Source organism: Doryrhamphus excisus, chromosome 1, assembly GCF_030265055.1.
Source record: "Doryrhamphus excisus isolate RoL2022-K1 chromosome 1, RoL_Dexc_1.0, whole genome shotgun sequence".
Taxonomy (NCBI): Eukaryota; Metazoa; Chordata; class Actinopteri; order Syngnathiformes; family Syngnathidae; genus Doryrhamphus; species Doryrhamphus excisus.
In genome coordinates, this window is record NC_080466.1 from 21,070,930 (window position 1) to 21,095,634 (window position 24,705).

A 24,705-nucleotide genomic window follows, 5' to 3' on the forward strand; every position below is an offset into this window, starting at 1 on the left:
GATGGTCGGACATGGCGGGATGAGATCCATTTATCGTTAGTGGGTGTGATGTGGTCTCACAGCATCATTTAGCTGAACTGAACTGATGACATGGAGCTCAGTGTCGTCAGTGGGCGAGACAGAATGCAAATGAGCTCTACTGACATGCTTCAGGTCTGCAGCCAAGAAGCCTCCTGGGCACTGCGACCATGCTGGCCAGACCATCTGCAGTCATACATTGCTTCTAAGAATAGTGCACAACAACAACATTCAAATTCAAAATGGACACATGCAGCCTGACCGGCACCCTGCTGCTTTCGTGCCCTCATTTTGCTTGTTAAGTCTTCTTCTTCTCAGAGGGCCAGCAATGAGCTGGCCATTTGTATCACCCTTCACTGCCTAAGGCATGATTATGTATTCCTGCATGGAGGCAAGTGACAAGACTGCCGGGCCTCCCCTGAGTCACATCTTAATTAGAGCGTTCTAATGTGCTACAAAGACGGCGTTAATGACCTTTGCCATGGACGCAACGCTTCTGAATGAGTAAACTTGTGACAAATGAGCAGAGACGGTATGACTCATATCACGACATATGCATGCACAACATGCAAATGATGCGTGTGAGCACAGCAGACGGGGATTCGTTTGTGGAGTAAAAGGCTACAGTGGACCTTCAAGTTGGAAATACAACTAAAAATGTTAACACCTCAGGTCATACCATTTGAAAACCAACCAAGACCACATTAGACAAATCTTGCAAGACTTCATCTCACTACACACACTCTTCGCCATCACCTACAAAAAAGTGTGATAAAGACCATAGAGCAGATATCAGCCATAGAAATGCATCTATCTAACAAATTGTGCGTCTATATGGGGAAATACCAGTAATATCTACTGTAGAAAAGTACACCTCACTCGCCAACCATGCTACAAAAAAAATCAATGATGCCGCTTATCAAAAACATACATACTTTACAAGAAGGTACTAAAATTACAGTAGTTAATGAGGAACAAACCTACCTAGCCCTAACGACAACTCATTAGTTCCAGTGTAGCTTTAAATGGGCCTTAGTCATTACTCTGTCACTAATTCCGCAGTAAATATTGAGCACTTTGGTTGTGCTATGTGAGTGGGGGTGTCATTATGTCATTCAAATGAGAAGATATTAGACTGAATAATATTGGGTAAGTACATTTGTGCTGTGATAATTCCGACAATTTATTGTGACTTTTATTTAATCCATTCATTCATTTTCTACCGCTTTTCCTCACGAGGGTCGCGGGGGTGCTGGAGCCTATCCCAGCTGTCTTCGGGCGAGAGGCAGGGTACACCACCCTGGACTGGTCGCCAGCCAATCACAGGGCACATATAGACAAACAACCATTCACACTCACATTCATACCTATGGACAATTTGGAGTCGCCAATTAACCTAGCATGTTTTTGGAATGTGGGAGGAAACCGGAGTACCCGGAGAAAACCCACGCATGCAAAACATGCAAACTCCACACAGAGATGGGAATTTATTATAAATTACATAATTAATGATGATTCTGTGCAATTTGCATGTCACAAAGCATTGTTTTTGGACACATTTTGTATTTTTTCCCCTTTATTTTTGACACTTTTATGTCAAGTTCATTTTCAAATTTAAATATACGGCAAGCCTCCCTTTCCCCTTGGTCATGCATCGTGAAAGGATGTTTCATGGTGGCAGTTCACTTATTTTACCCCTAAAAGTAACGGTGATAAACCAGGCGCATCAACATGTGACCCCTTCAGTGAGAAAACACAATAAAATGTCTGACCTTCTGACAACATTCCTTCATTTAATTCCCTGAATGCAAACAGCGTGAATGGAAACCAGATGTCCACACTATAAAATACAATAAAAACATCACATCATATGATTTTTGTCTTCACCTTGTTACATTAAAGAGGATTTAAAAATCGATGACTGGAGATGAGTTTTTATGATGCGTTTTTTTCCAAAAGTCTTTGATGATGCATGAGTAGACTTCAAAGACCCCGAGTTCTCTCATCTCTAAACGGGATGAGACTTGGGTCAGGTTTTGGCAAATAATATATCCATATATGGGTCACCTTCTATCGCAGAAGTAAAGTATAATAAATATCCTTCAGTAAAGAAAGGCAGCAAATAATAATGTGAACAAAAGTGTTCTTTGACCCTGCTGGTGTATCTGTTTTAAAGTTATACTATGGTCGAGGGGAGGATTAAAATAAATGATCATAATCACCATTTATCATAACCTGTTCTGCATGGAAATTAGTGTGGATATGATGCCAAGAAGGGGATGCACGGCGTTTAGTGGTTAGCACACAGACCTCACAGCTAGAAGACCCGAGTTCAATACCACCCTCGGCCATCTCTGTGTGGAGTTTGCATGAAAGGTTAGGTTTGTTAGGTATGAATGTGAGTGTGAATGGTTGTTTGTCTATATATGTGCCCTGTCATTGGCTGGCGACCAGTCCAGGGTGTACCACGCCTCTCGCCCAAAAACAGCTGGGATAGACTCCAGCACCCCCACGACCCTCGTGAGGATAAGCAGTAGAAAATGAATGATTGATGCCAAGAAAACGTTAGGTAATGCTGAATGACACACTTATCAAGTCAGTCGGCCATGTTTGTTGTTTACTTTTCACTGGAACACTCCAAGGATAATATTTCCTACTTCCGAAATGTCTGCAATGCAGAATTACATACAGTGAAGAAAATAAGTATTTGAACACCCTGCTATTTTGCTATTTCTCCCACTTAGAAATCATGGAGGGGTCTGAAATTTTCATCGTAGGTGCATGTCCACTGTGAGAGAGATAAACTAAAAAGAAAAATCCAGAAATCACAATGCATGATTTTTTAACAATTTATTTGTGTGATACAGCTGCAAATAAGTATTTGAACACCTGTGTATCATCTAGAATTCTGACCCTGAAAGACCTGTTAGTCTGCCCATTAGAAGTCCACCTGCACTCCATGTATCATCCTGAATCAGATGCACCTGTTTGAGGTCGTTAGCTGCATAAAGACACCTGTCCACCCCATACAATCAGTAAGACTTTAACTTGTAACATGGCGAAGACCAAAGAGCTGTCCAAAGACACCAGAGACAAAATTGTACACCTCCACAAGGCTGGAAAGGGCTACGGAGCAATTACCAAGCAGCTTGGTGAAAAAAGGTCCACTGTTGGAGCTATCATTAGAAAATGGAAGAAGCTAAACATGACGGTCAATCTCAATCGGAGTGGAGCCCCATGCAAGATATCACCTCGTGGGGTCTCAATGATTCTAAGAAAGGTGAGGAATCAGCCCAGAACTACACGACAGGACTTGGTCAATGACCTGAAAAGAGCTGGGACCACCGTTTCCAAGGTTACTGTAGGTAATACACTAAGACGTCATGATGTGAAATCATGCATGGCACGAAAGGTTCCCCTGCTTAAACCAGCACATGTCAAGGCCCGTCTTAAGTTTGCATATGACCATTTGGATGATACAGAGGAGTCATGGGAGAAAGTTTTATGGTCAGATGAGACCAAAATAGAACTTTTTGGTCATAATTCCAATAAGCGTGTTTGGAGGAAGAAGAATGAAGAGTACAATCCGAAGAACACCATCCCTACTGTGAAGCATGGGGGTGGTAGCATCATGCTTTGGGGGTGTTTTTCTGCACATGGGACAGGACGAGTGCACTGCATTAAAGAGAGGATGACTGGGGCCGTGTATTGTGAGATTTTGGGGAACAACCTCCTTCCCTCTGTCAGAGCATTGAAGATGGGTCGTGGCTGGGTCTTCCAACACGACAACGACCCGAAGCACACAGCCAGGAAAACCAAGGAGTGGCTCCGTAAGAAGCATATCAAGGTTCTAGCATGGCCCAGCCAGTCTCCAGACCTGAACCCAATCGAAAATCTTTGGAGGGAGCTCAAACTCCGTGTTTCTCAGCGACAGCCCAGAAACCTGACTGATCTAGAGAAGATCTGTGTAGAGGAGTGGGCCAAGATCCCTCCTGCAGTGTGTGCAAACCTGGTGAAAAACTACAGGAAACGTTTGACCTCTGTAATAGCAAACAAAGGCTACTGTACCAAATATTAACATTCATTTTCTCAGGTGTTCAAATACTTATTAGCAGCTGTATCACACAAATAAATTGTTAAAAAAATCATGCATTGTGATTTCTGGATTTTTCTTTTTAGTTTATCTCTCTCACAGTGGACATGCACCTACGATGAAAATTTCAGACCCCTCCATGATTTCTAAGTGGGAGAAATAGCAAAATAGCAGGGTGTTCAAATACTTATTTTCTTCACTGTAAATAGTTTTACTTTTGATTTTTTTTTATGATTTTTTGTCTTATTTGGTTGATGATGACTCCTGAATCATCCTTGATGAACCGGGAAAAGAATGCAAATCGCTTTGGAGTTCTCCACTTCAATGAGTACCTTCTTTAAATAACTTCAGAATAATTAATTCCCATGTTCTCGGTATGTTTATTGATGCAAATGTAAGCCCAAAATGGATGGCAACTCCATCATTCTCGGCCATACTGGCAAAAAATTATTTTTGATGTAAATTTTCCTCAAAACATACCTTTTTTGGGGCTTTTTTTTACTGCAGGTCAGGCTTATCTGCTGTTCCTGACAGGTCTGAAACAGCGTTTGCACTTATAAACCTCACTGGCTCTCATGAGAGGAAACTCCTTGATTTCTGTCCCGGTTCACCTTGGCTGCATTTTCCACTTTTCCTGTCAGTGTGGATGTACTGTATTTGTCTTGGTCTGATGTTACATATTTCCTCTTTTCTGTCTTTCTTATCCAACATCGGCCCATTGGTGGCGCTATAAAAAGAAGGGAGGAACATTCCACTTACTTAATACAAAATACTTAGTACATACTTAATACAAAATACCAACTTAATAAAAAAATAGAAGGTATTTACCACTAACACATGTATTTGCATATGAGCACAGGATTAAAATATGCACAATTAGTATTCTCTAAAATGTTATGGGGTTATTTACTGAACGCTGTCAGGCAAGAATGTGTTTTTATTGCAAATAAAAATAGAGCAGGTGTGCAAGCAGATTAAAAGATTTAAATGCCGATTTTAAATGGTTGTTTTACACAAGTAAACATTTACTGTTGTTTGTTAACTTGGATACAAAGGATGCAAGCGTGGACGTAATATCAGACCCTTGTCAGATAGCCGTGAGAACTTTACTCTGCATATATTTTACAGTTGAACAATTTGTATAATTTATGCTGAAGTCACCTTGGCCAACGGTTTTAACCAAAGGGAACATGAGAACATGATAGACTGCCTGGCAAAGGGGCCGAACCGCTGACACTGAGGCACTTGGTGTTCTTGTTGTTGCGGAACATCCAAATAACTTCACATGTTTTCCAGTTAGTCAAGTTTTGTATAAAAAAAAAGGGACCAAATAGGTTTGGGCCAAGCACAATTGAGAAGGTTCAATCCTAAAGCTTAGTACAGTAGATTCTCATGGGCCTTTAATACAGAAGGCAGCAACTGTGTGCATGTTCTCACAGCAGCAATTAGGCCATTAGCATGATGCCGTCAATGCCAACAGCCAATGTGTAAAATACTTGTTGGATAGCAACAATGGCTTTCACACACCCACCCCTTGAAAACTTAAGAGCACGCTAATGTAAAATCCTGACATATTTCTCCTTCATAATAAGAGCCTGCCAAATGAAGGAGTGAAGCTCTTATTCGATGACGGCCACAGCTGCCACACACATGCATTCGCGCTTCAAACAAGTACGGAAGAATGCTCTGTTCTAGGCCCATTTCATCTTTCAGCCTGACGTTGGGGCCACTTAGAGTACAACCTCTGGGGGGACGGGGGGGGGGGGTAACGTGGAGCAAAGCAGATGGTGTGACTCTCTTGTCGACACACCGCCTTCTTCACCAAGAGAGAGCAAATAATAACTTGTCTTATAACAGCTCAGACAGGGAACTCTTGATGGAGGCGTCCACTCCACGAAGGGAAGGGTACCCCCACAAGATGGGACAAAACAATACAATAATCGTTAACAAATGACATTTAAAAGCAGAACGGGGCCTTTTTCGGCTTCGGGCCTGCAGGCCGCACCTTAACATGAAGGTTTGCTAGTGTGGCCCACGTGCCCTGGCTGTTTTAGATTCATTTCATGGACTTTGTTGTGATCTGGACTCAAAGGCACTTCAGTGGCTAAAAGGTAGAGAGGCTCTCTGATTGGGCTAGCAACACTTAACGCTGAACTCCCAGGGAGCTTGTCACTTAGGGTCATGAGACAGAGTCAAGTCAACTCAAGACAAGTCATGAAAACATTTCTGTCCCAGAGGGGCATGACCACTGCACTATCACTATGGCAACTATCATTCTGCTCTATATCACACATGCAAACAGATGTCCTCAATGATTTCAATTTAAAACTTGGCTGCATGGCGTGCGCGTGGTTAGCACGCAGACCTCACAGCTAGGAGACCCGAGTTCAATTCCATCCTCTTTGCATGTACTCTCCATGCATGTGTGGGTTTTCTCCAGGTACTCCGGAGAAAATTTTTGCAGTTAGACCATAAAAAACCTGTTTACGACCTTCTAAATAAGTACAGTTTTAAAAATCACTAGAGCCTTCCAGAATTGAAATAACACCCCTATAGTCACCTTTATACTTGTATTACTTAATATAATAGACATAATAAGAGAAAATAAGCAACTTCACACTTGCGCTTGTGTTTTGTTGTAAAAGTTTTCTGGCGCTATAATAGGGGAGTAGGGAGCAGATAGGAAGTGATGTCAAGCCTTTTATTTGTATTTTGGTTTAGCCATTTTTATACTTGACAATGCTTAACTTATGAAAAAAATTATGTAAAAGTTGTTCAAATATGCATGTTTGTTATCAATACAAGGCCATATTCAACCACAAAACAGTATCATTTATTTATTAATCTAGTTTTGAAAAACTCTGCAAAAGAATCTGCAAAATTCTAAGCGTGAAGTGGCGAGGCATTACTCTATCATGTCTAATGTGTTTGATTAGCTAGGAGACCAGAGTTCAATTCCACCTTCGGCCATCTCTGTGTGGAGTTTGCATGTTCTCCCCGTGCATGCGTGGATTTTCTCCGGGTACTCCGGTTTCCTCCCACATTCCAAAAACATGCTAGGTTAATTAGCGACTCCAAATTGTCCATAGGTATGAATGTGAGTGTGAATGGTTGTTTGTCTATATGTGCCCTGTGATTGGCTGGCCACCAGTCCAGGGTGTACCCCGCCTCTCGCCTGAAGACAGCTGGGATAGGCTCCAGCACCCCCGCAACCCTAATGAGGACAAGCGGTAGAAAATGAATGAATGAATGAATTTGCACTTTGAGATCTGTTTTCAGCTTCCAACACTGACCGAAAATAAATCATCAAAAAAACGTAGGTGACCCTAAACCCGCATTGTGTAAACGTGGCCTGAAACATCAACGTAGCAAAAGCCAACACAGTAGCGAAGTGAGCAGTAAGAAGCTTTCTGACAACGGCCTTCATATGTGAGACACATGGAGAGGGAAGTCACAGGGTACAGCCAGAAGGGGAACTATTAAAACGACAAATAGCTTGGCAGTAAATCACACAAACACTGAGCATCGTCAGGCTTGGAGAAGGTTACTCTTCACACTATCTGACACTAGATCATCATAATGGAACGTCCGCCATGCAGGTCTGAGTTCAGATGATGGATTTGGATTCAAATTAACTTTATGTGCAATAAGGTGTTTTTTGCAGCATCTGGAAGCAACATTTTGAAATACTGCATGACATATATAGCAGAACCTCTATAGTCGTATAACCCAGAGGTCCTACAATTTGGAATGTGTCCAAGATATGTGTCTCCCAAGGGTGTGAAGAGAAGAAGAACGTGTAGAGTGGAAGTAAGCAGACTCGTATTCAAATCTGGACACTTTGTAGTTAATATACGCATTGTAAATCTGTGGCTTTTTTTAGGTGAGAAAAACAGTTTCAGTGCATATTAATCAATATTTTTACATTTATATGCAACATGCCACGGGTAGGTTGATGTTAAGTACAGTAACAATCACTTTTGACATACAAGAGTTAAAATTAAAGAGTAATCAGATGTAAAAAGTAATCACAAACGACTCGTGCCTGTCAAAGTCATCAAATTTGTGCATTTTTAGTGGCCCTGACTTCCCTAAGCCAGTGTGTCTCTATCGATGCTCTCATGACCTTTCACCCCTAAGCTACCACTCATAACTATCTCCAAAACTTAATTGACATTTTTTGCTCCCATCAATCTCTGTGAATTCTTTATGCCTCCCTGGATAATGAATGTGGGGGGGGCACAAGGTTTAGTGAGTGGACACCTGCCTACAGGCTTCCGGACAGGAGTCCAACTTCTTCTCTCTAAGTATCCGGCCAAGTCGGTAAATGTTAAATGAAAATTCATATTGACTTACTCGTTTCCACCTTTGCCAAATAACTACAACTGCAATCCAAAGTGAGAGCAGAAACATATGAAGGACAAATTGTTTCTATCTTGACACAGGATTTAATCACTTGAATTTAGATCATTTAAAAGTTTGCTTTAATTCATTAAAATATCAGCTTTCAAATATGCTGTTAAAAAAAGCAGGCCGATGTATCACTTTTAAAATAAACAGCGTAAAAATCCACGGTGTGGGCCACCACCTCTAAACTGGGTGTGGGTGCATTGATATTTGCCGCATTGATATAACAAAATTTCCGGGGGGGGCAGACTATATATTTTACACATAACAGTCCACCTGTATATCTGTAAAATTGTCATGCAATCTGCTATTATTATTTATTATTTTATATTTATATTTAAATATTTAAAAAATAATAAAATATTATAATAATTAAAATAAAATTAAAATAATAATTATTATATTATTATTATGTCAAATATGCAAATATAACAATATTATTATATATAAATATTATAATAATTAGCATTAATATAATAAATATAATAATCATAATAGTTATAATAATAATATAATAATTATTATTTTAATTTTTATTATTATTATGTGCTTGTGTCTCTTTTTTCAGGAGCACTTTGTAAACAACAGACCATGTCAAACAACGAAATTGATACAACCATCAAAAGGTTGGCTCAGGCCATGATGCCAGGTTGTATGTTGAGTTTAAATTAAATACTTTTGAAAGATTGGGCGGGCCGTCTTCAAACACTTGGCGGGCCGGATGTGGCCCCCGGGCCGTAGTTTGCCCACCCCTGCCCTAGACTCAGATTCTCGACAGCAAGGTAGCGTACTCTCCATTACCTTTGCACATTCTTCACTCTCGGAACAGGACAAGGCCATGTGAGACTCTCCACACATGGATGCAATTATGCTGAAGGACTACGACAGAGACGCACTGGGATGTGGGGCAGCCTGTTTGTTTACTGTAAAACATGTTAAAACTTCTCCTCTTTGCAGATATTTTTGCCTCCAGGGCCAAAAAATTCTAATGACACAGAACAGTCCAGGGTAACAGGAACAAAAGGTTAATTATATAGAGCGGTGTATTATTGCCCATTGAGCAATCAAGGTTGAAACATTCTTCTTAGAGATTATGTTCTCTCTCTCTCTCTATTAATAACATCACGAATGATACTCGATAGAGCGAAGACCTCTGCCAAGGCTGTACACCAGAGAGAATTTCTATTCAAGGGGAGACTGAGGGAAGCACAAAATGGACCACTGGAACTGAGTGAGTATAATACTGCAGTGTCCAGAGATAAGGTGCGGCAAAAGGTTAGGCTAACATTAGCATGTGTGCACTGCAGTCAGTGTCAAGTCAAGTCTCAAGTAAATACATGCAAGTTCAAGTCAAGACAAGACAAGTCTTGCTGGAAATGACATAATGGTCTTGTTTGTTGAATACTTTAAATGGGGACACACTCACTGAAATCTCAAGTGTTTTCAAGTCATCAGACTAAAGTCCAAGTCAAGTCATTTGATGTCAAATTCCTATTCAGGTTGCAAGTTTGATGATATTGTCAAGCTGAGTGTGACTTGAGTCCACAACTCGGGTTTATTGTTGGCAATTCTAGCACTGAATGACCCCGACTGACCAGGTACGTGAAATAGTACCTGGAAGTACTTGTCAACGAAAAAGTAGTCAGGGGTCATGGTAATACAGTAGAACTAGTATTTATCATTAATCTGTTCCAACAGGTCAGACAAAAACAGCAAACAAATGAATGGTGTGACTGCATTGATTGGATTACACACAGTGAGCTAATCTAATTAGCGCAATAAAAACAGTGGCTTGAATTGACACCCACTGAGATGAGACTCCTGTTCTAACAATATAAAAGTCTTTAAGACCGCAGGAACAGGAAGTCATTTAAAATGTGGAGTCTCCACAGTGTGAGACCGAAACTATTCCTGAAAAATGCTTGTGTGGCTTGTTTGTGCAAAGTAAGCACATGTCTGCTCAGATGTCTTCAAGCAACCAGAAGAGCATTGACCAGTATCAATTGGGACATTTTGATTACATGAGTTGTTGTACATGTCGTGGGGCAGGAGATTTAAAAAAAAAAAAACTATACTTCTTCCTGTTGAATGTTAACATAAACTATGTCTTCAGTGCGACACTAAAGAAGAAAACAGGGACCTAATTTGGTTCCCATCAGGAGCGAGTGATGCTACCATCACAGTTGATCTGTCCAGTCAACTCTTCTTGAACTTTGCAACAAACTTAAGAGCAAATGCAAGACACCCGGTAAAATGTGGCTGCATCTCCTACAGCAGGGTGACTGTTTTTGGTTTTCCTTGCATATCTACATGGGCTGGTTTTGGCCTATTTACACAATTAAAAACATCCCCTTATACTTTGTATAATTTTTGTGGAAGAAGTGGAAAGAGTTAGGACACCCCCGCACCAGAGGCTAATTCACTACAGTGGATCAACTTTGGATTAAACCACTCAAATGTAGGGGATGTTAGATTGTCCTCCTGGTGAATCACATTGATTATCCATGCATGTGCTGCAGATGAAGACACAATGGGAAAGAGAAGGGAAAAGGGGGGTGGGCAGATGGGGTGGAGAGTGTGTTAAGGGAGGGGGAGTGCTGTTGGTGACCCCCTCCAAAAAACTCTCTCACACACACACACACTCACACACACACAATGGGAACGGATAGTGAAGTAAACATGAGACTTTGTACTCATCTCCAGCCAAACACAAGCTCACACTCCTCCAAAATGTCACCTGGCAAGCCCAGTGCAACACCTCAAAGCACCAATCAGTTATACTTCTTTCATGCTCTCTCAACTTGAAAGAAATCTCCCCCAGTTTGGACTTTTGAAGGCCAAAAAAAAAAAAAAACCCAGCATGAACATGTAATGGCATCAACTCACCCAACCCTTCCCTGCTCTTCTTCTTCTCTTCCCTCTCCTGCTCTTCCTCTCACACTCTCCTTGCACAAGCTCCTCAATCACAAGCTCCAGCTGGTGAGACGGGACTCACTGTGGCTGCCTTTGGTCCCGCCCCCCCTCCTTGCATGGTCATGTGACAGCCATCCCAAGTGGCCGGGAAAGGCCTGTACTCTGGAGCCACACCCCTCATTCAAAGAAAATGAATGGGGAACATTGTGGATGTGAATTGAGCTTTACATTAATCACAAGGAAGGACAGCAAGAGTGTGTGCTTGTTTGCATACAACCAAAGTTGACATCTTTGTGTGTGTCCATCTGCTTGCTCTCTCAAACCTTCCTGTGTGTGTGTGTTCTTGTCATTGTCTGTCTTGACCACATTAGACCCTGTGTGTGTGTGTGTCAAAATGAAAGAAAAATACGACAAACTTGCATCGACTTGAAAGACTGAAGCATCCTCAAAGTCAAAACCAGCAGCAGGAAAACATGAAGTGGTGGTTCTCTGCAAATCTCACTTACTCAGGTCTACTTCCTGTGTGGTTGTTCACTCCAAATGCCAACATTAGTACATGACACTCTATTTATATAGTGATTTAGTACAGATTCTTAGCAACACGGCTTTGATGTTGGATTGTACGGCTACACAAATGCAATTGAGATGACAGCACAAATGTCAGTGTTGCATTAAATCTTGTTCACACGTGGCTGCTTCCTTGTGACTGTACAATAGATCATGTGTATGACACAAAACATGAGCACAAAAACTCACCCAAAGGCATGTTAAATATTATTAATATACCTTTAGATTAAGATATTAAGATTAAGATATGCCTTTATTCGTCCCTCAGTGGGGAAATTTGTAAAGTGGGGAAATTTGTAAGTGGGGAAATTTGTAGAAAATTAAAAAATTAGGTGACCCACACACTCACGTAGCACAATCACAGTTGCGCAACACTTAGATATGACCAATGGAAAAATATTGGGAGACACGCAATAGACGCGTTGTTCTCACTCAAGCAAGTTTAACGCTCATCTCTACGTGAACTTTCGTCACTTTCTCTTTCTTGAGGGGTGCAGCAACTGTCTTGCCGTCTGTACTTTTCTTCTGGACTCATGCTCGATCTTTTCTAGCACTGTAACCAAATCTACTGCGCTATACTTTAATGCAGTTTAAAAAAAATTGCTGTGACAGCAATGCGGTCCAAAGAACTAGGAGACGGCCACAAGAGGAGGCATGCGTGGATAATCTCAATCAACGTTCTGACTCACGGGCTGCGTTGAGTTAACAAAATTGACCCAGGGGGCCCGACTATTTTGATACACACACTACTTTAAAGAGGATCTATTATGCTCATTTTCAGCCCTTTGTATTGAGTTGTGGACTCCTATAGAGCAGCTACACACACAACCCGCACAGAAAGCTTTCTTAGATCTTCCAGAATCTGGAGTTTGTAAGTACGTACGAACATGCAAACTCCACACAGAGATGCCTGAATGGGGAATCGAACCTGTGTCTCCTAGCTGTGTGGCCTGTGCGCCAACCACTCACCACCGTGTAGTCCTCACTAAAATATATTTTTTGTTAAAAGGGACCTATTTTGTTCATTTTTCAGCCCTTTGTATTGAGTTGTGGACTCCTATAGAGCAGCTATACACGCAACCCGAATTGAAAGCTTTCTTAGATCTTCCAGAATCTGCACCTTTTCCAGCTGTATTTCCTTGGATTTCCAAAACGGTCCGTTTTAATTTATTACACCGCCTCTGGGGACGCCTACTCCACAGTGATTGGTCCCACTCAGCTTGTAAATTCAATCCCTTGGTGGGCCGTATGTGGCCCCCGGGCTGTGGTTTCCCCACCCCTGATCTAAACGGTATCTAATACAGCTTTGGCTAAACACAAAAATCAACACAGTCATTGACTTCTCAGCATTTTTAGTCAAATAATAACAATGATGGTTATATGTACAAATATTCTAATTGTTCAAATACTTCTGAGCCCCTTAGCATGCATGTGTACTGTAAATGCTTATTCCTTATATGAATCTATATCATATTCATTTAAGGTGGTTTATAAAAGCAAAAACTTATGACAATTGAGACTGCATCTGTGACTGTGATGGGGTAATAGAAGTTTTGATGTCCAGTGACAGTAAAATATACATTCCCACAGTACATCCTGCTTTTATCGGGCAGAATATTTTCCATTTCGGCTCTCAAGAAACAATTATTAGTGTTGATGTGTTATTAGTATGAAACTCATGACCACTAGGGTTTGACCTTGGTATTTCCTTGTGGGAACTAAGATCAAACGTGTCAGAGTTATTTTATTAGTCCTAGTAAGAGCCTAAAAAGCATAGCTTTGAACTAATTTATGGTAAATAAATTGAATTTGAATGCAAGCTGGGATAACCTTGAGAGGAGGAGAAAAGCACTCACAGATGGTGTGGAGCGATGGCTCACCATTTTCCATCGACAAATGTCAACCAGGAGTCAGATGTTTTTAAAATGAAGTCATCTGCTCTCTCCTTGCTGTGAAAAGTAAGAATTATTGGCATGCAGAAAGAGTAATATGTATTGATGCCATGAAACTCCAGGACTGGCCCAGTGGTCCGGACTTTTCGCTGAAAACCAACCAGAGCACAGCACACATGGAGCTGATTAAAAGAGTCACCTCCAAGACTATGCAGGCCGAGCGACACGATGACACTTCCTGGGGTGGCGGATGTAGTGGGGTGAAAAGAAGAAGAAGTAGGCGGAGCTGGTGGGAAAGGTCGGAAAGGGTGAGGAAAAGAAATGGAGATGGAGGAAAGAGGAGGAACATCTGGCATGGCAAACATATCTCCAGGGAAGATAGCAGCATCTGTCAGAGACTTCCTGTTGTGTTTTTTTTTTTTTTTTTTTTTTTTTGCTGAGGCTGCAATGCTCCCCTGTGGTGCAAATGGAGACAGCATGTGTGTAAAGAGTGGGGATGGTTTATCTCACCATTTCACTCATTTCCATGTCTTCGAGCACTTTTAGCTGTCAAACTGTTCAACAATGCAGTTTAAACCAAAGTACATCAAAGTATTTCATCTAGCCGGTGACGTCTTCATATGGGGGTGCCCGGGTACAAGCTGTAGGCACGGAGCAATGGCTTCCCGATTTGTTTATGTTTGAGGGAAAGCTAACGTGACTAAAGAAGCAGGCATCAGGCAGAAGTGGTTGGAGTTGCAGATTGCAGGTGAAGAGAAAATATGGGCCTGTTTTGTGAGCATGGGCGAAGCTAGATCTGCTGAAGTCTGAACTGTTGCTGAAGTCGATCCCTTTCCAAGAGTCAAAAGTGCAAGCTGTAAGTAACAATTCATCATTGTCCTCACTGCGTTTTTGCTTTGTCTTAATAAAAGCTCTCCGATGTCTGGAGTTTCTAATCGCCTTTTTCCAACACAATCGAGTAATCGGTAAACACGGGTAGTGCCGCAAGAAATAGGCAATGATCACATGTTGTGTCAATATTGTCTGCTTGCAGTAAACCCAGATCTACATTACCAGTCTTTGAGGTAAGTCAGGGGTCTCCAAAAGTTCCTAACGACTTTTCAAGTAACTCTCCAAAGGTTTTATTCATTTATTATTAACTCCTATACCGACAAAATTAGAAAGTGGTATTCGGCAGTCGTCCAGAAGTCCTCGGGGGTGCTTGCGAGTGACCGTGCCAGTAGGCGAGCTGTGAGTGGAATAAGTTAAAACATACTGTTTTGAAAATCCAAGGAAATACAGCTGGAATAGGCGGATAATCTGAAAGATCTAGAAAGCTTGGATCATAACATTGCGGCAATGTTACAGATAGTGGGCAAGTAATGCATGATGAAGAATCTGACTTATAACACAGCACTTTTATACTCTCCATAGTACAGATGGATGTCAACTTGACCAACTGCCGACTATTTGTAGCAAGGAGTCAACATATACATGTGGAAGACTTTTACCATATATGTCAAGGCATGTCTGATTATAACTAGAATGTCACTTAGGAGAGCGCAGACCTCCACCAAGGCTCTATTTGCTGTTTCACTGTGTCAAAATGATTATTAAAAAGTATAAACTATTAAAAATCCCTGAAAACAATCCATCAAGTGGTGGTAATACTTCTGTACAGCACTGTACTACAGTTGTTGGGTACAGTTGGAATACATTGCCGTTGTCTGCAAGCATGCATTCCACCAAAGAGGATGGCAACACGTTTGACTTCACCCTGAGCATTTAGTCCAAAGGTTAGAGCAACTCTCACCTGGCTTTGCTTGCAGGAATATATGTTTTTACAACAGTGACCTCAAAGGGGATACAAGGCAGTCTATGTGGTCTGGTCTATGAGCGTTTCACCCTCTCCTTTAAACCCACCAAAGCTTTCCCAGCTGGGCTGTCTTGTAAACTGAGAATTAGAGCCAAGGCCATACCTAGATAGATTTCTTCAAGCACTGTTCTATTTTTTTTGCTATCTTAGACCCTTTGTCAAACAAGCAGGTACTCACAGAGGCTTTCTGTTTCTCGGTTCGTCTCGCTGCAAGATGACACCGTCTCTACTGTCTCCATTGCGCCTCGACTTTTGTTTGCCACAAATGTGATAATATCTCCAGATATCTCCACGACAGCTGCTGCCTGGACTGACGGTGATGTGTGTAAGCCACCGTGTCCTCGCTATTTCTGATGTTCTGCAGTGAATTCTTTCCCTGATGAAGGGTAAACATAATCGACTCCAGGGGATCAGCCTTCTGGGGGGATCCATGGCCCCTCACTGGATTTAAGGAGGATTTGGTTGTGGAGAGGAGAAAGTCGACATGTCTTTAAGGACAAGTTATGATGCTTCAAACCGTCCATGTCCAAAGGCAGATATCATCTTACTGATCATGTTCGTTGAATTAACCAGAACAGCTACACCGCAAGCGTTCCATCACCGTGTATGCAAGTGCCTGGCTGTGCAATGACCATTCATTCATTCATTCATTTTCTACCGCTTTTCCTCATGAGGGTCGCGGGGGGTGCTGGAGCCTATCCCAGCTGTCTTCGGGCGTGAGGCGGGGTACACCCTAGACTGGCCGCCAGCCAATCACAGGGCACATATAGACAAACAACCATTCACAACAACTCACATTCATACCTATGGACAATTTGGAGTGGCCAGTTAACCAACCAATTAACCTAGCATGTTTTTGGAATGTGGGAGGTAACCTAGCAGTGAGGTCTGCACGCTAACCACTAGACCGCCATGTCGCTCTGTGCAATGACTAGTTAAGAATAAATCCCATCCTAAATAACTTTAAATTTGATCCAATTAATGCAAAGTTAAAACTTCAAAGCAGTACTCAACTGAGGAGTCAATGAGCACATGGTTTGATTGACTGATCAAAATTGTCACGTTGTAGGACGTACAGTATTAGAACTCAAAGTAAGAATCAGTCATGGCTTCCTGTTGGTAGGTAGGTTTGAAAATATATATATATATATATATATATATATTTTTATCTTTGTCATGCTGCTGCTCCTTACCTGAAGTATTCTGGCACCTTGTAGGTGACCTACTGTAAGTGATTAGACAACATCCTTGTCCCTCGTTTATAGCAGTTAATTGCTTCCAAATCCAATCCATTAATGGATTCAGGTAATGCACCCCCTCTTGTGCAAAATGGGGTAACCTATAGATCATGGAGACTATGCAGAGTGCTTGTTCTTCGTGTAGGGAGGGGTGGCTGGTGTAAATAAACAGGCAATAGAGACCCAAATGCACCTTCCTAATTTGGAGTTTCCAGCATATGCTCACTTCATACAAACACAACCATGAATCCCTCTGCTGCCCCTTCATCTAGGCACAAGTCAGCAGATGGCCACACCGCGGTGCAACTGACCATCTGCTTGTCTGTCCTCACACACACACACACACACACACACACACACATATACACACACTTAGGGCAATTGCTGCCTCTCCAGCATGTCCTCTCTCAGGCAACATTAGGGGCCAAACATCATTAGCAGAAAGGGTCTGACCACAAATAAACTTTCCTAAGAGTAATTAAACTTTATTGCTTTGCATGCTATACCAGTTATAGACATGGAGTTATGACACTTAAATGCGTTAGTTTGTTGACCTCTACATCCATTCATTCATTTTCTACCGTTTATATTCATGAGGGTCTCGAGGGGTACTGGAGCCTATGTTAATCTCGGTATGTTTGCTGTGCAAAACAACATTCATTCATTCATTTTCTGCCGCTTAGCCTCACTAGGGTCACGGGGGGTGCTGGAGCCTATCCCAGCTGTCTTCGTGTGAGAGGCAGGGTACAGCCTTGACTAGTGGCCAGCCAATCACAGGGCACATATAGACAAACAACCATTCACACTCACATTCATACCTATGGACAATTTGGAGTCACCAATTAACCTAGCATGTTTTTGGAATGTGGGAGGAAACCGGAGTACCCGGAGAAAACCCACGCATGCACGGGGAGAACATGCAAACTCCACACAGAGATGGCCGAGGGTGGTATTGAACCCTGGTCTCCTAGCTGTGAGGTCTGCACGCTAACCACTTGGCCGCCGTGCAGCCCTGACTTTTCCATACAAATTGATAAATGGGTGCCGGTTTGACAAGGTAAGCTAAATCAAGTGCAGGAAGGCCGATTTGAGATTTGGCAACATGTTTAAAAGGAACAAGCGTCTTTCAGCAGTGGTGGGAAACTTCTTTAACCCTTGACTTCCCCCAGATGCTCTATGTAAACTTCAACTTCCGAAAGCCTCACATGGGCTAGAGGGAAACCCTGATTGTGTATCAGTGTGTGTGTATCTCTCAATTGTCTTTCAATAAACAATTGTCGTTGTTATACACTCAACACTTCATAGTTATTATGATTAAATGGGTGTAAATGAGTGTACGATTGTCAATGCTGTTGATGTTTAACTGTGTTTATCTGTCACATACTGCCTCCTGGTGGTGTGTTTGGAAAGCGCGCTTGACTACAGGACGTGTTTGACCTCAAAAGACAGATGCCAACAGTCCGCTGGCTAATAGATTTTTTTTTTTAATTTAAAGCCAGCACAGCCAAATATTTAATCATTCATCAAATTCAATTGTTATCGAACAACTGCTACACAGTTTTTTAAGCAACCAATGTTCCCCTTGAATTGTAAATTACTGTAAAATAAAATTGTGGTGATGAGACATAAAGGCCATGCATTGTCATGCTGCAAGATGAGGTGTGCTCCTGACCTTCTGTCACCTTCAAGCAGACAGGAACAAATCGCCCTCCTCTTTCCAATGGCTCCTCCCCCTCACTTTCAAAAATGTCAACACAAGGAGGAGACGAATGGCTTTACCTTCTGCTGCAATTAGGAAAACAAATCTAATGCTAGATAACGTATTGGCCAACATCAGGACATATTTTAGCTATGCAACTGAGCCAAAAGCAAGATGGACAGTTTTTTCAGACCAGTTAGTTTTTCATACTTGCACTTTTGACTGTTTTCACTAATTCTGTCTTCATACGTCAATACCAAAATATAATGTACAAATGTAGAAATCCATACTTCACATATACTGAACTTATATTTGAGATGAGCTTGTACTATTGCTTGGACAAAGCATTGTAAAAGTGGCATTTTAATACTACTGACATTAAAGGGTTTTTTTCTGACTACAATGTATTCATTCATTCATTTTCTACCACTTATCCTCACAAGGGTGCTGGAACCTATCCCAGCTGCCTTCGGGTGAGAGGCAGGGTACACCCTGGACTGGTCACCAGCCAATCATAGGGCACATATAGACAAACAACCATTCACACTCACATTCATACCTATGGACAATTTGGAGTCGCCAATTAACCTAGCATGTTTTTGGAATGTGGGAGGAAACCGGAGTACCCGGAGAAAACCCACGCATGCACGGGGAGAACATGGAAACACAGAGATGGCCGAGGGTGGAATGAAACTCAGGTCTCCTGAAAACTAAAATGACCCAATAATAATGATATCTAAAACAATATATAATGTTCATTAGTGTCCATCCATCCATTTTCTTTGCCGTTCTCACAAGTGTCTCGGGGGCATGCTGGAGCCTATCCCAGCTGTCAAGCAAGAGCCGGGGTACAACCTGGACTTTTAAAAAAATAACAATTTAAATAATCCTCTCATGACCACAGAATGATACAGTCTAGTTCAGGGGTAGGCAAACTACGGCCCGGGGGCCACATGCGGCCCGCCAAGTGTTTCAATATGGCCCGCCTGTTTTTTCCAAAGTATTTCATTTAAACTCAACACATAACCTGGCATCGTGGCTTGGGCCAACTTTTTGATGGTTGAGGTAGCTGCTTTATCAATTTCGTTATTTGATGTGGTCTGTTGTTTACAAAATGCTCCTGGAAAAAGTAACACAAGCACAAAAATAAAAATAAAAATAATGACAATAATAATAATAATAATAATAATGTTGTTAATAATAATAATACTACTATTATTATATTCATATTGTTGTTAATAATATTAATATAATAATAGTCGTAATATTATTATTGTTATTATTATTAACAATAATAATAATATAATGATAATAACATTACTATAACTAATAACAAATCTAATATAATAATATATATATAAAATAGTAATAATAAAGACAATAATAATAATAATAAAAATAATAATACATTTAATTTCCAACACACTTTACATCAAATAAATGATTCCAAAGTGCACATATAGCAGATTGCATGACACTTTTACATGTAAAATATGCGTAAAAATAGGACTGTTGCATGTAAAATACTATATAGTCTGCCCCCCCCCCCCCCCCCCCCCCTGTCAATTTTGTTAAATCAATGCGGCCCGCGAGTCAAACAGTTTGCCCACCCCTGGTCTAGTTATTGTAACGTCCATCTTCCATGTCTTCCCGCACTGTTATCACAACTTCAAAAAATGAAGCAAAATACTACGTATGTATTTGTTCCAGCTCAACATGTACGAAAATAAAAAGTCCCCATAAATGTCCTTAACTTATGGCAAAAACTCAATATCTCACCACAATTTCAAAGCGGGGGTGGTCACGGGGTGAGCAGGAGTTCATTATATTTTTATAACATTCAAGTAACCCCAAATATGTTAGTTTTCCACTAATTACAGGGTTATCGTCAGAAAATCCTACTAAATTCATGTGATGACAGTCCTACTCATCAGGACCAAACGACGTGCAGCCCTGTGCTCCGTCTATTACATGATTATCACTTGCGGTTTACAGCAGCGCTACATGAGACGGATGTTTCTAAAGATGTGAGATAAAACCTTGTTTGATGGATTGATGAACACCAGGCCGGTCTGTGGAGATAAAATGTTGAATACACACACACGCAGACAAGATAGTCATCACCGTGTCTGCAGCCTGCAGTGAGGTGAATGGTCAGCACATGACTTTAACATGCATCTAACAGCATCAAACACACAACGTTTCTGATGTTTGCTGAGCTGGGAATGATGGCACGCCATGTGTATTGTCTGTTAAATTGGCACGACTAAAGCGTGTATGCCTGAGTTGCAATGTTTGTGTCCACAGCCCGTTTCATGCTGACCTTTGGACTCTAACTTCCCGGTATTTTTTACGTGACACTTTGATGGGAGCACGCTGTGCTGTGTGTCTCGGAAGGTGACTAACTTGGATCACTTGGACCCCCGAGAGAGGAAGTGCTCTCACAGGCAGGGAAACAATCACGCTGACATAACCTGGAAGGAAGGAAGCATGTGCCTGTATGGGGTGGGTGTTTGATCATGATCAGGGACGCGTGATGTCATTTCCTCGGAATGAAATGCTGGTGGCGTAATAGAAAAAAGGTAAAGATATGTACAAAAATATTGTACGTTTGTTGCTACCAGGGGCTGCACGGTGAACCTAGTGTTTAGCACGCAGGCCATACATCTAGGAGACCTGAGTTCAATTCCACCCTCGGCCATCTCTGTGCGGAGTTTGCGTGTTCTCCCTGATAATTCATGGGTATTCCGGGTATTCCGGTTTCCTCCCACATTCCAAAAACATGCTAGGTTAATTGGCGACTCCAAATTGTCCATAGGTATGAATGTGAGTGTGAATGGTTGTTTGTCTATATGTGCCCTGTGATTGGCTGGCGACCAGTCCAGGGTTGACCCCGCCTCCCGCCCGAAGACAGCCTTTAACAAAGATGCACAGTAGCAACAGCATGGCTACTGCTACCGCTAATGAGAGCAAGAGGCTTTTGATCGTTTGATTCCCAAGAAAGGAATAGTATGGTCAGTGGTTTAGAACTACTTTGGCTTTGTGGGTACAGACGTGGAACAAGAGACTTTGAAGTGAAGCACAGCAAAGTTTTTCTAACACAGAGGCATCCAGCCGAGTGGCAGATATGCGACTCTTTACTATGGGAACAAGACCACTACAGACAGATATATCCCTGTAAGTTGTGGCATTGTTTGAAATTAGATTTCATGAAAACTGTCAGGGGCGGCGTGGTGGAAGTGGTTTGCATGTTGGCCACACAGTCAGAAGATCTAAAAGATCTGGGTTTGATTGTCCGCATGGGCATCTCTGTGTCATCTCTATGTTCTCGCCATGTGTGCGTGGGTTTTCTCCGGGTACTCCGGTTTCCTCCCACATTCCAAAAACATGCTAGGTTAATTGGCGACTCCAAATTGTCCATAGGTATGAATGTGAGTGTGAATGGTTGTTTGTCTATATGTGCACTGTGATTGGCTGGCTACCAGTCCAGGATGTACCCCGCCTCTTGCCCCAAGTCAGCTGGGATAGGCTCCAGCATACCCCAGCGACCCTAATGAGGATAACGATATAGAAAACGGATGGATGGAAATACAAATATAAGGCACTCAGAAGATGTTGTCATGCTCTGTAGTATTCTACACTGGCTACCAGGTGTCTGTAATGTTACTGTAATGTTCGGTGAGATGCACAAGCACCAGACTTGATTTTTGGAACAGGCACAATAATCCCTATCACAATCTGATGTTGCGGCGGTAAACCATGCCAAGCTAAAACTTAACTCTGAACCCCCTCATCACATTCTGTCCAGGGCACCAGAACACATCCACAGCAACACAAACTAGTGTTGTTAATGGCTTATGTGTAATGTCTGCAGTAATACGAGTGTAAAGGTGACTATAGCAGTGTTATTTCTGGAGGGCCCTAATAATGTTGAAAAAACAATGAAAGTCGAGTCTGGAATCAATGAAACACGATAAACGAGTGCATGGATGAAGCTCAGCGTCGCATACATGACATCGTGTCGTGCTTCTTTAGACAGCAAACTCGTAATGACTGAATTGACAGCGCCTCCGCTGGTCGCAGCCTAGTACTGCACTTCATTTTGTCTCAATCGCTTCAAGATGCGATTAGTTCTGACGATAGATTCTGCCAAAGAAGAAGCATCAAAGTTGCATGATTGAGTCGTGCAGTGGGTGATATATTTCCTGCTTTAGGGGGAGTGAAAACATTTGTTTCATAGTTACAGTGTGATGTTCATTAAATGTCTAGGCTGAGCTAAGTGAATCCAGACCAAAAAAAGGCTTCTTCGGAGAAAAGGGTATCACTAACAGCGGAGACTGATGTTTGTGGTGACACTGGAAAGTGGTATCTAAGCATCACTTAACAACCTAAAACCACTAAAACCGACCGGAGAAGCTTTAAGAAATTAAAGCAAGACGTGTATCACAACAGCTACGTTTCTTTATATATGAGGGTATTATATTCAAATAAACAGTGGATGTCATTTTGTCGTGTCAATAGCAACAGTTACTAACGACAGTGTACAAGGGCTGGAAGTGATGTTGGAAGGCAACAGGCCCAGTGCATTCTGGTTACTGTAGGGTCTCTTAAAAAACATAGAGCTTCCAACATCCCAGATGTCATACAGAATGATGGGAATAAACAGGCAAACAGCCATCATCATCACAATACTAGCAGCTAATTATAGTATGGCAACACAGGTGGTAACAGTAATCCGTGAGGTTACGCTTTCATAACATACCAGCACGACATTAAGAGCAGACATAATAGTTGATGGATTGGATGGATGGATGGTATCTGAAGGCATCCCAGTCATTACGCAAATCGTTGCTGTGCACATTACTGCCGTTCCTTGGTCAAACGTGACGCTGTTGTGGTGGCGTGATTGGAAAAGGAGCAGGAAACAGTGAAGATGCAAGAAAAAAAATGAGTCTGCATAAGAACTAATGGAAAATTTGATAATAGGTTTGCATTCAGTGGGGTTTAAATTTTCCTACAGCCCTGAATGAAAAGCTAGACTCCCCCCTGGCCAGACAAAAAAGGGTATTGAGGGTTGCAAATGAGAGCTCTGATCCATTGTAGCATCCCCTGTAATGTTCAGTGAGATGCACAAGCACCAGACTTGATTGTTGGAACAGGCACAATAATCCCTATCACAATCTGATGTTGCGTCAGGTAAACCATGCCAAGCTAAAACTTAGCTTATCCTATTTTTTTTTAGCAATTTTAAATAAGTCTTAGTGTATTGTAGTGTAGTGTATTACATATACTATCTTGTTGATTCATTGATCATACTGTTTAATAATTTATATAATCCGCAATAACCATACTCTACTCTAGTCACTTCACTGCAATACTGTACATATTACTGTTATTATATATTGTCATATCCATACTGTTTATAATCTGTATAATCTACAATAGCCATATTATAGTCATTTATACCCCTGTACATATTCTCACTGTATCATAGTCATAGCCTGTATAGTTTTATTTACATAGATCTGTCCATACTTACTACTAATGTACTTATAAAATTGCACTTCTGGTTGGATGCTAACTGCATTTTGTTGCCCTGTACCAGTGACATGAGCAATAACAATAAAGTTGAATCTAATCTAATTAATCTAATCTAATTGGAAGTGTGTTGCCGAAAATCTAGCATCAATGCTAGAATTTAAACAGTAGAAAATGGATGGATGGAAATACAAATATAAGGCACTCAGAAGATGTTGTCATGCTATGTAGTATTCTACACTGGCTACCAGGTGTCTGTAATGTTACTGTAATGTTCAGTGAGATGCACAAGCACCAGACTTGATTGTTGGAACAGGCACAATAATCCCTATCACAATCTGATGTTGCGTCAGGTAAACCATGCCAAGCTAAAACTTAGCTTATCCTATTTTTTTATTTAACAATTTTAAATAAGGGCGGCACGGTGGTCTAGGGGTTAGCGCGCAGACCTCACAGCTAGGAGACAAGGGTTCAATCCCACCCTC

General features: G+C 41.5%; 1 protein-coding gene across 5 annotated transcripts in view; it reads right to left on the reverse strand.

Annotated features, from left to right (window-relative positions):
- Positions 1 to 24,705, reverse strand: part of septin9b (septin 9b) — a 72,141-nt gene that overhangs the window by 15,667 nt on the left and 31,769 nt on the right. Inside the window, exon 1 of one of the 5 annotated variants that reach the window (XM_058091576.1) lies at positions 11,405 to 11,562. The exons of the other annotated variants lie outside the window; for them this stretch is intronic. The gene's annotated coding sequence lies outside the window, so the exon portion shown is untranslated. Of the gene's footprint in view, positions 1 to 11,404; positions 11,563 to 24,705 lie in introns of those variants that run through there. 5 annotated transcript variants of the gene reach the window in all.